The sequence below is a fragment of the Pleurodeles waltl genome, chromosome 2_2 (assembly GCF_031143425.1).
Source record: "Pleurodeles waltl isolate 20211129_DDA chromosome 2_2, aPleWal1.hap1.20221129, whole genome shotgun sequence".
Lineage (NCBI taxonomy): Eukaryota > Metazoa > Chordata > Amphibia > Caudata > Salamandridae > Pleurodeles > Pleurodeles waltl.
In genome coordinates this window covers 811,157,936-811,175,539 of record NC_090439.1, presented here as the reverse complement: position 1 = coordinate 811,175,539, position 17,604 = coordinate 811,157,936, and the positions used below count along the sequence as shown (strand labels likewise).

Genomic DNA, 17,604 nt, shown 5'->3' with positions numbered 1-17,604 from the left:
ATAGAACGCCAACAGGGTGATGGACTGACCAATGTAGAATGGCATCACAACTTTAGGCGAGAAGGATGCTCATCATCACAGATTCAATCTGTCTGGGAAGAAGGTGGTGTATGGAGGACTGATGCAGAGAGCCTGTAGCTCACTCACTCAGCCAATGATATGCCAACAAGGAACACTGTCTTGAGGGTAAGAAGCTAAAAGGGGCAGCTGTGGAGCGACTCAAAGGTGGTGCACATCAAATAAGTGAGGTACAAGTTAAGGTTCCACTGTGACATTACAAAAGTAGAGGGAGGAAACAAGTTTTGTAGGCCTTTCAGAAAATCCATCACAACCAATGATTTAAATGATGAGGGCTGGTCCGGCAACCTTAAAAAGGCCAGAAGAGCAGGAAGGTACCCTTTAACTGCGCCGAAAGCAAAGTCTTAGTGGACAAGCGACAAATCAAACAATAGAACGTCAGATAGCGGTCATTCTGTTGTGTGCTGCACCAAACCACAAATTGGTCCCAATAGGCATACACAGTTTTTGTTGAGGGACACTTGGTTGGAAATTTGACATTAACCATGGAGGAACGTCAAAGGTGTCCAATTGTCACAGCTCAATCTCGATGCATGAAGGTGGGGTTTGTAAAGTCCCTGGGAGCAGAACCCCGTTGTTGTGACAGTAGGTCCGTCCAACAAGGCAGCCTGTGTAGAGGATAGATGCTCAAGCTCAGGAGCTCTGCATACCATACTCTGCCAAATCCAGGGCAAAATGGATGACTTCTTCGGAACTTGGGACAGCAAACTCGTTGGCAGGAAGGCACATAAGAGAGTCTGGAGTTCCACTCTAACCTGAATGTGTCTCCCAGTGAGAGATGTCCTGCAAACTTCAAAACGCAGAATTGCTGACATTGCACGTTCTCTGTGGTGGCAAACCAATCACTCCAAGAGTCTCTACATTCGAGGAAGAGACTTCTTGCTACCTCTGGATGCAACTGCCACTCATGGCATCACCGCCTGAGCTCATCAGCCCTGGCATTTAACGGTCCTGGCAGGAGGATTATCACTAGGAAAATTCCTAGATGATCTAGCCAATTCCAGAGGCGTAGCACCTGTTGGCACAGGGCCCTGGACCGCACTCAGCTCTGCTTGTTGCAGTACCACATGGCAGTTGTGTTGTTCATGAGTACCCGCCTTAGTCTCCCCATGATGGAAGGAATGAAGGCTTTCAATGCCAAGAAGATGGCCCGCAGCAACAGGAGATTGATATGGAGCTGGGCCTCTGCCAGAAACCAGAGACCTTTGGTCTCCACATCTCCCACATGACAGCTCCAACGCAAGTCCATGGGCCACCCCTGTCAGCTCCATGCGGGGTAAGGAGAGCAGTTTGACAGTGACACAATTTTGATCCAGTAGCCACCACTGCAGATCTTTTGCAGTCTCCTCTGAAACCTATACGTGGTCAGAAATGTCTCCTTAATGTTGGGACCACGGTTGCATCCGACCCGATGGGAGAGCTTGCGTATGCCACCTGGCATGCTTGATGACCGGGATGCTGGAGGCCATCAGTTCTAGCAGCCTCGGCATCAATCTCACTGAAATCCTGGACACAGGATAAAGAATCGGAACCATTAAGAAGCTAATGAGGCAACTTCCCACAATTACAATTAATCAATTGAGCCCAGAATTAAGGCTTCAGATATCTTGCAACAAATTTAAAGTAAATTGTATCCCTTTATTATTATTCATAATTTTCGTCATAAAACACAGCCATGCAAGCAATGAGTTTCACTCATACACAAGTTTCCCCAGGGCTTATATTCTAAAAGCTCATGGGTGATTGGCTGATACAATAGTGATTTGATGCTTGTACTTTGAACAGGGCACAATTATGTACAGAAGTTAGAGACATTCTATTAGAACTTTTTTGCACCAACAGAGACATTTTCACCGATGCATGATTAATCAAACACGCTTTTTGGACATGTTTAGAATATAAGCCCTGAGTAAGGTTGTAGTGTATGAGCGAAACACGTTGGCTGCATGGCTTTATTTTATAACAACAAAATTGAAGAATAATAAAGGAATTAACTTTACTACAAATTTGTCGGAATTCGTCTGTGGCGTTAATTCTGGCATCAATGGATTAACTTTGGGACATTGCCTCCCTATCTTTGTTTTGCTTCAGTATCTGGGGTATTAGATTGCTGACCCAGAGAGGTGGGCAACTTGCTACTTGGACAAGGAGAACTTACTGGATAGTGTTGATGAGTAGCCCTTAGCTGTCACAAGATTGGGATCACAGCCTGAATATCCTGAACTCCTCTTTCTGGGTTAAAGGCACAAAACCGAACCATGTCCATAATGGATCCAATGAAAGCATGTCTGAAAAGAAGTCTGGTGTGGCTTCGCAGTTGAAAGTGAACCCCAAAGATAAGACAAGGGTCGTCATAGACTAGCGATAGTTGACGGTTGCCTGGGGTGACCCGGTCTTCAACTACCAGTTATAGAGGTAGGCGAAGAATGGACCCCTGGACCTCTAATGATAAGATGCCACCACAGTTTGTGACCACCTGAGGGGCACTGGAGAAACCAAAAGGGAGCACAACAAAATTATAATGCTCCTGTTCTCCAGGAACCGCAGATAGCGCTGGTGGGCCTGCAGGACAGGTATATAGAAATAGGCATCCTGCAGGTCAAACGGCACTATACAGTCTCCAAGGTCGAGGGCAGATAAGAACTGGGCCTGAGTGAACATCTTAAATTTGTCCTTTCTGATGAAGGCGTAGGAAGGATGCATGTCTAAAATAGGACAAAGGCCTGTATCCTTCAGTGGCACTGGGAAGAAGTAGGAGTAGGAGTCACAACCCACTTCCAATGCAGGCACCCTCTCGATAGCTCCCTAGGCCAAAAGAACTTGTACTTCCTGCAGTATAACAGACAGATGGTCCTCCGTCAGTCATTCTGTGGATGGGGGAAGGTGCAGCAGAATAGTCAGGAAAGGTAGGGCATACCCCTTTCTGGATAATCTACACGACCCACTTGTCCAGTGTGATGGCCAGCCAGTCTGTCAAGAATCGCTGGATCCTGTTGCTAATCAGGTGGCTATGCTCCACTAAGCATACACAAAAGCGGTTTGACAGGTGGGATCGCTGGGGGTGTAGAGAGGGGATCAGTAGTCTGACTGGCTTGTTGACTTTGACCACGAGGTTGGAGGGTGCCACAGCCACAAAATGGCTGGGAAGCTTGCTAAGGTTGTAGAGGCTGGCTGCCTGTGAGGAAATGCTTCTTTTTGTATTGTCACCTCCAAGTTTTTGTATAGATGCTTTTGGTTTTTCAACTCGGACAGTGCACTGGGGCCTGCTAACCAGATCTCAGCGCCAGTGCCCTGATCCTAAAAATTGGCGCGTTACATTGGCCTATACACAATAGACATAAGCTAACTTACCTTTAATTCCCTAGCTTATGGCACACAAAATATCCAGGCCATGTAAGTTAGAGGGTCACCCAAGAGACTGCACTAGTGGCTGTGCCACTCTGGAAGTGACCTTTGGGAAACGAGTCTCCCAGTTTGCAATTGCATGCTGGAAGAGCAGTTTCGACCTGCTAACCCAACTTTACCATTTAAAGCAATAGGAAAGTCAAATCTCTCCTTGAAATATGTGTAAGCCACCCTTATGGCAGGCCTATCAAGCCCTCAGGGAGGGCGTAGCATATTTCAAGGGCAGAAAAAGTATTTTACAAGTTCTGGCAGTGAAAACGTGGAACTGTTGTTTTTACTGTGGGAACACATGGTAGTCCTATTGGCAAGTATAGGATTACAGCTGAACCTTCAGGTGTGCTAACTCCTGAACGGTGCAACCAAATGTGATATTCCAAGGTATCAAACAGCTCATTACATTAAGCTCAACTAGATTCCTTAGTCGAAATTAATGTAGCAGGTGTGGTGTGCAATTTTTACAAAGTTGCCTTCAATCTCCTGTGCCCTTAACAGCTATACAAGGAGGTTGAACCTGAGAGAGCTTTCTTTCCCTCCTATGGAGATGTGCTAACGCCACCTAGGAAAGAAGGCAACAGGGGCCTGCGATAGACAGTGTTGTTACCTCACTCCTGCATGAAGCCACACAGGTGTTGGCCCTAAATGTGGCCTTCAAAGCAGTGCATTGGCTATTGAACAAGGATACCCTGAGGGCACTTTCTAAGCATAAAATGGGCACCCCTGGCATCCAGAACTTAAATCTCATCTGGACTGAAAGGACTGAAGGACTGCACCGCAGATCCAACAGAGGCTGCACCACCACACACAGCACTCACTGACCCTGGTGGCTATCAAAGGAGTGAGGACCTTGCCTGCTGTGTGTGTCCTGCTCATGGAAAAGTCTTCTCCAGAGGCCAGCTAAAGCAAGAGCCTCCAAGGGCCAGTTGGCTGACTTCCTGTTTGCAGCACATGGCCACACCAGCTGACGAAACCTGCTGGGGCAAGTTGGTAGCCCAGAATCAATAGACCAATGCCAACCGCCACCGTGCAGTATGAGAGACTAGAGCTCAATGCTCAAAGTTGCATCCGCTGGACCTGGGAGAGTCATCGGAGTGCAGCTTAGTCATCCAGAAGACAAGTTATCACCTCACAAAGGATTTGACTGTGACTGGGATACCAGGCAACTTGTAGTCCAGTAGTAACTAGTCATCTAACAGGATTGAGAAGACTTCAAGGGACTTCTACCTTGTAACCAGGACCGTCTCATCACCTTCGAGTAGCCCCAGGAAGTTCCCATTGACTGCATTACATTCAATCTTCAGCATCCTGTATCCCTCGCATCAGGACCACTTTCATAAGAACTAATGCAGAGACATAAACGTGCCTGGAACTTCTTGGAGATTGTTTCTACCCTTGAGGTAACTGTTTCTGTGGATCTTGCTGGTCTTCCCGACTGGCTCAAAGCAGTAATTGGCTGCCCCAAGTAACTCCAAGTGACCACACTGATACTTACCCAAAGTTTTCTTGAAAGAGTTTCCAATTCGTTGAGTTTGCCAATGCTTGTTCGAAAGTAAGTGAAAAGGTGCACATTTACTACACCTTGTAAAATCTATATCTTTCTAAGAATATAGTCTTTTTTTATACATTGGTGATGGGTTTCTTAATTGTCTCATGTATTTCTTCTTCAATTGTTTTGCTGCTGTTTAAATGCTTTACACTTGTTAGTTTGGGGAAGATCTGCCATAGCTACCCAGAGTTGCGCTATAAGGTTTACCAAACGAATGCTACTGGTCCTAAAGGGGCTGGTAAATGTATTACACAGTGAGGTCAAACAACCATACCACATAATACACCTCATTTCTCCACACAGCTAAAATGGATTCCCTCTGCCAACAGGACAAAAGAAACAATAGGGTTGACATGGCTGCGGAGGCGGACAGATAAACCAGGGAGTGTGCTGTTGCCCTAATCTCTTTAAACTGCTCCAATGTGGAATCTGTTTTGTCCCCATAAAGGTGCATCCAGTCAAAAGGCATGCCTATAATGAATGACTGGCCATCGCCAGAAAAACCTGCTAACCGAAGCCAAGAAGGGTGGAAATAGTGACACTTGTGCCAATGGATCGCCCAAAGAGATTGGTGGTGTCTAGGCCACAATAAATTGTGAATTCGACTGCCTCATCAATGCCCTGTACAGTTTGGGTGATAGGACAAGTCAGAAGTCATCTGGGAGGACTTGAGACATTGAATACCACAGAGCCTGGTGATAATGGTCCAGGTGGCAACTGGTATTGACGGATCTGCGGGAGAAACTGTTGAAAGAAAATACCCTCTTCCCAAAGATGTCTCCTCTTTTGTAATCCCTATCAGAAGAAGTAGTCGGAAAAGTGTTCAGATTAGGCTGACTTGTCAATGCTTGCAACACTAAACTGTTGGAAGAGGGGTGCTGAGCATAAAATGCAGGGTCGCTCCGGCAAATCGGTGACATCATGCAACCGCGTGGTTTACTGAGGGGCCAGAGCAAGGTTTGGCCAAGGCCCCTAAGAGGATATCAAAGATCACCTTGTTAAGGCTTGGTGGTGGTTTGACCTGGCAGGAGAACTTCAGTAAAGATATTTGTTTTGACCTTTAAGGTAGGAGCTGGAAGTCAAGAACTTCAGCCGTGTTCCACATGACCACCACAAAAGCAGCACTCTATTAAATGGTAGGACCTGAGGGTGTCAGGAGGCCAGAGTCAGGAGAAGTGTTGAGACCACTGGCATCTTGTAGGTCATCATACCAGTTATGCAGCTTGGCCAATTTCATCACCTCCGTAATAATCATTGTTAGAATCTGCCTGACTGATCTCAGGAGCAAGAATGAAATGCAGGGGCTGTCTGCTTGCCCTATCAGGAGTTCAGAAGTGGTGGGAAGGGTCTTATTCCCGTATGGATTTTTTGTGCTTCTTCTTCAACTTACCCGAAGATTTGGAGTGCAAAGATGATCGACCATGTGATTGACTCCTGGGGTTCCTGGATCGGGAAAGAGGCCAAGACCAACCCCCTGGACTTGGAAAAGTCACAATGTGAGGTCTTCTGATACTTGGCGACGTAGAGCTTCACTTTGCGGTCCTGCATGGCCTTTTATCAATGCACAGTGACTGCAGGTGTTGGAGTGTGGCTCCACAGGCAAACTTGATAGGATCCATCACAGACATTTTCTTGCAACAGTACTTACAGCGCTTGAAACCGGTCATCTTGGGTAGTGACATTTGCTTTGTCCGCGTGCTGGAGTGATGCCTATATGGGTCCCACACGTTCTTTCCAGATCCAAACTGTGTACAAATGCAAGAGGTACTGCTCAAAAGTTTCCTGATCCTGTCTCACGTTTGGGGAATATTCAAAAGTTAAGGAATCTGTGCTTAGAAGTTTCTATCAAGACTGAATGAGAAACAAATCAATTGTTGCTGACTTCTGGAAACACAATGATCCCTCTGTCATTAGCTGGAAGCTACTCTACCAGGAAACCTGTTAGAAGGATACGCTGGATATCCATTTGGACTCCAGACTTTGTCAACTCTTGTTGTTTTGGCAAATGGCAGGCTGGTCAACTTGAGTTCAACACTGTACTCTATCAGGCAGGAGTCCAACAAGGTACCTCAACATGCAACTGCTCCCTTCTAGTTAGGCACTTTGCATGCCGAGCTCAATCCATGGTGAATGATTTTAAAGCAATTTTGTCCTACATGAAAACAATGTACTTATAGGACTGCAACAAATAATCTAGTTAGGGAAAAATAACTGGAGAAGTCAGAAAAAAGCTTGTATGCAATGATGAATTAATCTCCACTTGGTTTGAACTAAATGTTAAAGCGATGAACATACCACAGGTCATGAAGGTAATGCATGATAAGATCAATGCTCCTCCATTTTAAGGTGATAATAGTTCTTTTTTTTATTTTTACAATACTCTCATTGAAAAGTAAAAAAAAAGTAAAACAATACTAAATTCGGGTCAAAAGGCAGTTTACTATGTCAAGTCTTTGGGGAAACTGGTTTATATAAAAAATAATAACGAAAATTTCTTAAAAGGATAGCCCCTACAAGCAGCATAACACCGCCACAATCTTCAGACACTGCACACCTGCTAGTAGGTAGTAAGGAGTGGGCGTGGTCAATAAGGAACTGAACACTGAAGGGCCGCCTTCAGTGAAAGCCCTTTCATTTTCACAATACAAAGTTGACAAACGTAATGGTATGTATTCACAAATTAATATTAATTAATATTGGTACAAGATGTTTGGTTTTGATTGCGCTAATTGAGTTTGTCATTATGTCCTTCAAATTTGAAGAGTCTGAGATTGACTCATCTAACTTGGCACTGAACTCCTAAGTACAGAATTCTTAACTGGGCAGTGAGCACTCATCTTCTTTTGCTGGGGAAAAACTACTCCAGTGAATACAATGAAAAGTCAGGTTAATGCCAGCTTGTTTGTGACCTCAGGGAAACTGAAATGCTGCATGCATGCTAGCAATGGATGCTTTAAATAGTTTTCTGACCATCAAGGGTTCAACAGGGGTCCAAGTGCCCAAGAAGCTCCCTAGCGTAAATAACATCTAGGTGGTGAATACAACCTGTTTTAAATCTCCTAGGAACTTGTGAATTTTCGAGATCAGCATAAGAGGAACACATGCCCATATTTCACCAGTTGGAGATGGGTAAAAAAAATAGAATAATTATTTTAGCAGCATACAATCAACCCATGATTCAAATGGCATCCTCGCATCCCAGTGCCCTTAACTGCGGTCAGTTACTGCCAAGGAGAAAGAGTGAACCAACTTGAAACTGTTCTGCTGGAATTCGGAAGACTGGAGGGTGAATATTGAAGGGCCTGGAGGAAGCAGTTTTTGGATGGGATATTACATATAATTTTTCAGGGAAATACCAATTATTGACATCCCCTTTATGGAAGATATCGCTGAACGTTGTGATAGGTTTCGGGTGTTCCTAGCAGTTGAATCTTTATTCCAGTTGCACTAGTTTATTTAAGTATTTACACTGCTTCAATGTAAAGACTCTGAGCTAAAAGGTAATGCCTAACATTCTTACTCACTCACTTATATTCCTTGTGCAGGGCAGTGCTTAACTATACCATTGTATCCCTCCTAATTTTCTTATTTTTTTTTATTTCAGATTTTACAAAGGGTTGAAAGTGACTATGAAGCCCAAGGAATTTAAAAACAAGCGCCTTTGTCAAAAGTAACTCCCAATAGCAAAATAGGAGTGGACTCACGGACTGAAAAATTAAAATGCATCAAGGAAGCAGCTGATTTCACTGAACAAAGTTTAAAATGGAGGGCACATGCTAAAATGATGGAGTTCTAATGCTACAGAGGGTACCAGGAACTAGTGTTGTAAAGATGTAATACTTCGCAATAGTAATTAGCTCCCTGCACAATTATTTATCCCCTGTAAGTAGGACCATTACATTTCCATTTGTTGTAAACAGGGTAGGAGGCTAATATTTACTCAAAGTGGAGAGCAGGAAGTACAAGTTACTTACCTTCGGTAACAAAATATCTGGTAGAGACATATTCTAGTTGCAGATTCCTTAACTTAGAATTTTCCCCCAGGCGTCAGACTGGATCCGGAGATTTTTTTTTCCACGTAATACTCTTGCGTGTCACTAGGTGGCATCGGTCAACTCCGTGGACGTCTCTGGCGTCGTAGTTGCTGTGATGACGTCGATAATAGTACATAGATGCCGCCTCAGCGCAGTGACGTCAGTTTCTTTTAACGACTTTCCATGCCAAAGCGCAGAGCCGCTAAGAACACTGAGACTGGTGTGCCAGAGCTAAGGACCTGTCCCTGTCCCTAGAATTCAGTTCGCAAGCAGGGAGGGTGGGTGGGTCGGTAAGGAATCTGCAACTAGAATATATCACTACCAGATATTTCATTACCGAAGGTAAGTAACTTGTACATCTGATAGAGACTTCTAGTTGCAGATTCCTTACCTTAGAATAGATACCCAAGCAATGCCATCCTCGGAGGTGGGCTGCGAACCAAGATCATACTAGGAAGTCCTGCATGACCAGAACAATCAAAGTAGCCGTCCCGATGGGCCGGACTGTCCAGGCAGTAGTGTTTAGCAAACATGTGCAGGGATGCCCACGTAGCTACCTGGCAGATATCTAGAACAGGAACTTCGTGTGCTAACGCAGTGGAAGCAGCAGTCGCTGTGGTGGAATGAGCATGCAAGCCCTCAGGGGGTTGCTTCTTGGCCAAAGTTTAGCACATCTTGATGCAAAGAAGTACTCATCGAGAGATGGTATGTTTTTGCACCACCTTCCCTTTCTTTGCACCCACATACCCAACAAAGAGTTGATCGTCCACCTGGAAATGTTTAGTATGATTTAGATAGAACGCCAAAGCTCTTTTTGGATCCAGACGGTGGAGTATCTCCTCTTCATGAGAAGGATGTGGGGTGTGCGTAAAAAGTAGGCAAGGTGATGGACTGTACTAAATGAAAAGGCATAACAACCTTGGGAAGGAAGAAAGCCTTAGTGCACAACACCACTTTGTCAGGGTGCCCAGACAAGAATGGAGGCTTGGAAGAAAGGGCCTGAAGCTCACTTACTCTGCGAGCAGAAATGATGGCAACAAGAAAGACAGTCTTGAAAGTGAGGAGCCGTAAAGGGCAATTGTGCATCAGCTCAAAGGGAGTACACATTAAGTAAGTAAGGACAAGATTGAGGTTCCACTGAGGCATAATATATGCAGTGGGAGGAAATAAATGGGTGAGACCTTTAAATAATCTATTGACAGTAGGAGATTTAAAGAGTAAGGGCTGATCAGGTAGCATAAGAAAAGCCGAAATGGCAGATAAATACCCTTTAGGGTGCCCAAAAGCAGAGCCCTGCTGGGCCAAAGAATAGATAGAGGGACAGAGAGGGGATCAACAGATTTGTTGGTACACCAGGCCACAAATGTATGCCAACGACAGGCATATGCCATTATGGTGGAGGGCCAAGATACCATCGCAGACTGTGGGTGGAAGATCAAAAGTCGTCAACTGCTGCCGCTCAATCTCCACGCATGAAGGTGGAGATTAGACAGGTTTGGGTGGAGAACCGTCCCCTGTTGCTGCGACAGAAGATCCTTTCGAAGAGGCAGTCTGAGTGGAGGATCAGTGGCCATGCTCAATAGCTATGGATACCAAACTCTCCGTGCCCAGTCCGGAGCCACGAAGATGATTTGGGCCCGGTTGTTCCTGATCTTCTTGAAAACTCTGGGCAGAAGTTGTATAGGCGGAAAGGCAGAAAGGAGGCCCGAGTGCCACTTGAGACAAAAAGCATCTCCAAGCGAGTGTCACCTTGAAAACTCAAACGTGCAAAACACCTGACATTGCGCGTTCTCTGTGGAGGTGAACAGATCTAACCAAGTCTCTCCCCACTGCTGAAAGAGACCTTGCGCCACCTCTGGATGGAGACGCCATTTGTGAACGGCTGTGCATCGACGGCTGAGTACGTACGTTCTGGCGTTGAGAGAACCCACCAGATGTCGAACCACCAGAGTAATGCCCTGATGTTCCAGCCATGCCTGGAGGCGTAGTGCCTCCTGACAAAGGGTCCAGGACCCTACTACTCCCCCCTGTTTGTTGCAGTACCACATGGCGGTAGTATTGTCCGTGAACACCTGTACTATTTTCCCTTTGCGAGAGGGAAGAAATGCTTTCAATGCAAGTCTGATCGACCGGCGCTCCAGAAGATTGATATGGAGCCCAGACTGCACCGGAGACCAGAGGCCTCGGATCTCCGCCTCTCCCATGTGGCCGCCCAAACCCGGAAGCAACGCATCTGTCACTATGGACAGATCTGGCTGGAGAAGGGAGAGGGATCTGCGGTGGACCCACTGTGGATTCAACAGCTGCCACTGCAGGTCTTTCGCAGTCCCCTCTGAGATCTGGACCATGTGGAGAGATTCCCCTGATGCTGTGCCCACTGGAACCTCAAGTCCCACTGCTGAGCCCACATATGCCATCTGGCATGTGTCACTAGCAGGATGCAGGAGGCCATGAGGCCCACCAGCCTCAAAATCAGTCTCACCGAAACCCAAGACAGAGGCTAAAAGATCGGAATCATAGCCTGAATATCTTAGACTCACTTTTTGGGAGGATAAGTCCGAAACTGCAGTGCCCAGAACAGCTCCAATGAAAGGGAGCGACCGAGAGGGAGTCAGGTGTGACTTTGGCACATTGATAGTGAGCCTCAGCGTGTGCAGGAGGCTCGCCATGGTCTGAAGGTGGGAGACGACTTTCTGGGGCGAGTCCGCCTTCAACAGCCAGTCGTCGAGGTAGGAAAAGACTGAGACCCCTAACCTGCGCAGATGAGCTGCAACCACCACCATCACTTTTGTGAACACCCGAGGGCCGCTGGAAAGGCCGAAGGGGAGCACAGTAAACTGATAGTGCGCGTGACCTACCACGAATCGTAGGTAACGTCTGTGGGCAGGGAGGATGGAAATGTGGAAATGAGCATCCTGCAAGTCCAACGCTACCATCCGGTCTCCTGGGTCTAAGGCAGACAGGACTTAAGCCAGGGTGAGCATTTTTAATTTCTCCTTCTTGAGGAAGTAGTTGAGTCCTGAAGGTCTAGGATAGGACGTAAGCCCTTGTCCTTTTTCGGCACCAGAAAGTAGCAGGAATAACAACCACAACCTACTTCTGGCACAGGGACCTTCTATATGGCTCCCTTGGCCAAGAGGGCTGCGACTTCCTGGCAGAGAAGTGCCAGATGATCCTCTGGGAGTTGGCTGATTGATGGAGGCATGGCTGGTGGGGCAGATTCGAAAGGGGGGGGGATAGCCCTTCTGAACTATCTGCAAAGCCCACCTGTCCGTAGTGATGGACTCTTATTGGGGCAGATGATGGCGAATCCTGCCGCCAACTGGATCAGAGTGAGGAGACGGACTAGGAGGGTTTGGAGGCTGGTGGACTGGGCAGACCTGTCCCATCTCCACATGGGATTCCGAGTCCCCGACCACGGTGGTTGGGTGAGGGACGCGACAGGGAGCCCCTTCTGTGGCCACAAAAGGGGGGTAATGCGGACTGTTGGGGGTGAGGTGCAGCGGAAATGCCAAGGGACCGAGTCGTAGCCCGGGAGTCCTTGAATCTCTCCAAGGCCAAGTCCGCCTTGTCTCCGAAGAGATGGGAGCCAACAAAGGGCATGTCCAAGCGAGACTGTTGGACATCCCTCGAACAAACAGAAGTACGCAACCAGGCGTGGCGTCTCAAGGCCACCGTCAGAGCAACCGATCTGCCCAGAGAGTCGGTCATGTCTAGCCCACATCGTATTGTGAACTTTGCCGCATCTCTCCCATCGTTTACAGCTTGGGAGACGATAGCACGGGCCTCCTCCGGCATCTGCAGCTGAAGCACGAGACTGGAGAAAGAAAACATATTCTTCCCAAATAGTTCCAGCCTTTTTGATTCCCTATCTGGGGGTGCAGAAGGGAATGCGCCCAAGGAAGAGGAAGCCTGGATGACAAGGCGCTCAGGTGTGGGATGTTTGGACAGGAATTTAAGGTCATTCAAGGCAGGTCAATGGCAGGTCAATGGCAGCGTGCGATAGTCCTGTTCACAGGATCCCCAGTGTTGGGTTTGGACCAAGTACCCAAAAGGACAAGGTGAGGGCTTCACTGAATGGCAAAAGGGTCTAGGATATGGAAGCCCCTGGCTGAAGCACCTCTGTCAGGAGATTGGACCTGACCTCTACAGTAGGTAGCTCAAGGCCAAGGACCTCAGCTGCCCTACTGACCACCATGGCATAAGTCGCTCCATCCATCTGAGCCACGGTAGGAGGAGACAGCATGCCAGCAACTGGAGAAGTGTCCAATCCACTGGCCTCGCCCAATTCCTGTGCCCAGTCCAAAGATGGGTCATCCTGGTATTCATAAGGGTCTAGGGACCCCTCAAATCGTTTCCCAAATTCGTACCCATAAGAAAAAGAGTCCAAATCCAACCTGGGGTGAGTAGGCCCCATCGACGACAGAGGCGGTGTCCACCGACACAATCTGACTCCGAGTCGTCGGGGATAAGGATCGGGTCGATAGTGGCCACTACTGACGTCAGGAGCCTCCACAATTGAACCGGCATCGGGGAAGGTCTCAGTGGTACGACCGGTGTCAGTGCTGATCCGCCAACAGATCTGGAGTAGACTTCGGTGGCCGGAGCCGAAGCCCCTGATGCGGAACCTGAAGGCCTCTCGTCTGAACCCCTTGGGCCCGAAGGCACCGTACCGGGGTCAGTCAGCCCCAAAAATGAGGCGCGTGGCTTCATAGAACTCCTTAAATTGGGTGGGGTCGCTCCAGCTCCCGGGAATCTGGGGAACCGCGGAGCAGACCCAGAAGATGGCTCTGAAGACAAAGGCCCGAGCTTTCACGCTCCTCTCGCACCGCATCAGCTGAGCGACGGGGCGAAGTTGAAGGGCAATGGGACAGCTGCGACGACTTTTTCTTCTAACCTGTGCCTAAAGACCTCTAGAGCAAGACCGGGACCTACGGGGAGTTGAGCCCCGGGCGTCCCTCAAGGCCTTCAGGTGCATGGCCCGGCACTCGGAGCACGACTTCGGGTCGCGCTCCAAGCACCACAAACCGGCCCGATGCAGATCCGTCACTGACATCATGCGGTGACAATCCTCGCATGGTTTGAAACCGGTCTTTGGGGACATCCTCGATGCACAGAAAAAACTCACCAGAAACACAACAAAAGAGTCGAAGTCGGTCAAAAAGAGACCAGGGTAGCGCTCTCTCTGAATCAGTGCGTGGCGCGGAAAGAAAAGCACTGACGTCACTGTGCTGAGGTGGCATCTATGCACTACTCCCGACATCATCACGGCGACTACGAGGCCAACGACGCCCGTGGAGTCGACCAACACCACCTACCGACGTGCAAGGGTATTGCTCAAAGAAAAAATCTCTGGATCCTGTCTGATGCCTGGGGGAAAATTCATAGCAAAGGAATCTACAACTAGAAGTCTCTATCAGCTAACTTTTAAAAAGAGTTGACAGCTTGTTTGTGACAGTGGTGTGTTCTCAACTGAGGATGTCATGGACTTATCTGGAGTCCAGAGCTGATCACAGGCTTTCTTTCCTCGTATCACTAGTTGCTCCATGGGTCCCAAAAGACGTCTCTGATTCCCTGCTTTCTAGATGCAGTCTTCTGCTTCTCGGGGCGACAGATATGCAGAGACGGAGCTCACACTTATTTGCTTTGCTCGATGTGCCAAGCCAGCTGACAGCAGTTTAAAGTTCCTTGGAGAGTCAGCTTCCTGTCATGGGCAATGGGGTGGCGACTGGGTACATTTCAGAGCATCTACTGTCCAGACAGTTCTGGTAACGGGTTAAGGTGTTATATTCCTGCTGAAAGGCATTATAACTCAAGAAAGTGAAAAGCAGAGATTCCCATAAATATTCCTATTCAAAGAAAAATGTGGTTGGAAACTATGAGAATTAAGTTTCTTCTTCTTTTCCACCCCATCTCTTGCTTTGTTCGTTCGAATACATTAGCCGATGTGATTCACGCCTGCTGGGCCAGTCATTCTTGAGCCTGTTGTTTCAACTTCTGCTCTTCATATCATGAACCACAAAGGAAGTTTTTTATGTTTGGTCGCTTCTTCCTCCATTCAAGATCTGTGACCTATCTCAATAGATCCTTCTGATGCCACTATAATTAAAGGAGCAGGGTTGCTGCTAAGGGGTGTAGGCCATACCTCGGTCACTCAGTTGTCTGAGATATCTGTGCACCCAGCACTAGGCAGGTTGTGATGCCAACGTGTTCAATGTCAGAATCCTATCATGGTCTAAGGAATGGATGTCGATGCAGCCTTACAGCAACCCAACCAAAATGTTGATATGGCAGCTGTAGTTCAACAGCAAGATCAGGAGTTTCAACATTTATGCTAGAAAATGCACCACTTAAACCTTGGTGATCACACAGAAGGATGTTCCAGTGGTAACCCAAGGCTCTTCCTGTTTGTCTGGAGAACTTTCAAAATTAGAGGGTTTTCTGGATGCCCTGGATAAACATTTTGCCTTCCAACCAGTGAAATCTTTAATTAACTGGACCACTTCTTGGCACAGCCCTAACTTGGGCAACCCCTCTAGTGCCCTCAGCTTATCCAAGTTCATATAATTATTCAATCTTTTTTAATACATTTGATAAAAAGATGGGTTGAACTGGCAACACCTCAAAATCAAACACTGTGGATTTACTCACTGAAAGAGATGCAAAGTACTATTACCTGGGTAGATGAATGGATAAGCATGAGGGACCTAAAATCCATAAAGCAATTTTAAAGACAAAGTTGTAAAGTGTGGCTTATGGTTAAAGATGTTGACATATTACTATACATCACCGACACTCAATCCAATTTTTTTTCTCTTGCACAGTTCTGCTCATATAAACAAATCAGACTGGCGTTTAGTGTGGCGAGTCAAACCCTAACTGTTAGAGCACAATTTATCCCTCTTACAAGCTTTGGCATGCATGTCCAGAATCAATTAAAGCTCTGATTTGGTCTGAATTAGGGAAAAATGCAGTAGCAAATGGGAACACCTGAGAACCTTCATAGCATATTCTTTACTCAAATTGAGGCTTAAAGAAGCCTGAGAATCCCCGGAATCACCTGTCTAGCTAACAAACAATGGTCAACACTCAGGTAGAAGCTATTATCGTAAGTGGGATCTAGATGAGCATAGGGGTAAGAAACTGGCAACACGCATAGAGGGAAGCCTGGCTGCTAGCAATCTCTTACAATGTCTAACTCATCCACTATCCAGTGTCACAAGAAATAAGGTCATCAAATTGAGTTTTGTGGTGCTACCAATAGCTGCATTCTGATCTTAATAAACCTCATCAGATAGTTTTCCTCAATTACATAGATCTTCTAAGAAAAATATATAATACTCATAATTTCTCTCTAATTTCAGAAAGTAGAAAACTGTTAAAGCCATTGTAAAGAAGCTACTGTGTACGCTGTCAGTAAACAGAACATACAGATGACTGTGTCTGGTTAAATTCAGAGAAATTGTTGCTTAAACAATTGTTTAAATCATTGGGTGAAATGTCTTTGTCGTGTTAATACCAGCAAGAAATAATTTTATAACAGTTTAACCCATGAATTAATAGTTTTGAAACACCTGAAACTAAAGTAAACTTGGTGTCTGCATTTTTACCTAGAGGGAACAAATGAATACCTTTCACTCTATTTCTCCTTTAATTTTAAAGTGTTTAATTAAGAACCAATAATCCATGAAATTATTTAATAATAATCTATTAATTTGCCATGTGTTTCCTCATGCACAGCACTGACATGTTTCAAAAAAACTTTGTGTTAAGTTAAAAAAAACTACAATTTGTCTCAGAGATGTACTTCCCAAATGATTTCACCATGTGTTGTTACCAAGATATAGTTGCATCACACATTGGCCTCTTGATAGGAAATAAGAAAGCAATGTGAATTAACAAGATTTCTTTCTTTAAAACAAATGTGGCCTAAAATAATGTGACCCTCTAAACCAGAAACTTTACTAACCTCAAAAACATTTTACCAGTTTAGGTTGCTTTTCCAGTATTCAGTAATTGGTTTGTAGGTCAAACGTTAGCGTTCAACCTGGTGTATACTTATACTGTGGGTTAAAGCAATTTCATTTGTCGGTTGCCGTGTCCTTTATAAAATCTTGCTCTGTTCAGTTCTGCCTTTTCCTGCCTCCTTTTTCTGTTTCAGAGCAGCGATCTATTACTGTATTGTTCCACTTTGGTTTCTTTAACTGTAGCTGTGACAGACTATTTTTGACATTTCTTTGGTGCTTCCCTTTGACCGTGGATATTTTAGGCTGGTAATGCCGGAGTTTTTTTTTTTTTGCAGCATTCCATTCCTTCCACCTCCTCCTGTGTTGCTGACATTTGTTTTGGCTTTATTCCAGTGCTGTCCTCTATCCTGCTTCTAAAATAAGCTTATTTAACTAAACAAACAGCTCATAAAATAAGCTTATTTTACTTTTCAAACCATATGCCCTCAAATCGCAGAGAGTCTCTCCTGCCAGTACTCATGACATTGCACACAGGGCATTGCTTATTTCCTTTAGGAGACCATAAATCTTCTCAGGC

The 17,604-nt window shown here is 46.1% G+C and overlaps 1 protein-coding gene across 2 annotated transcripts in view; it reads right to left on the bottom strand.

The window, feature by feature from the left end:
• CPNE3 (copine 3) overlaps positions 1–17,604 on the bottom strand; it is a 437,917-nt gene that overhangs the window by 114,711 nt on the left and 305,602 nt on the right. The gene's annotated exons all lie outside the window — the stretch shown is intronic.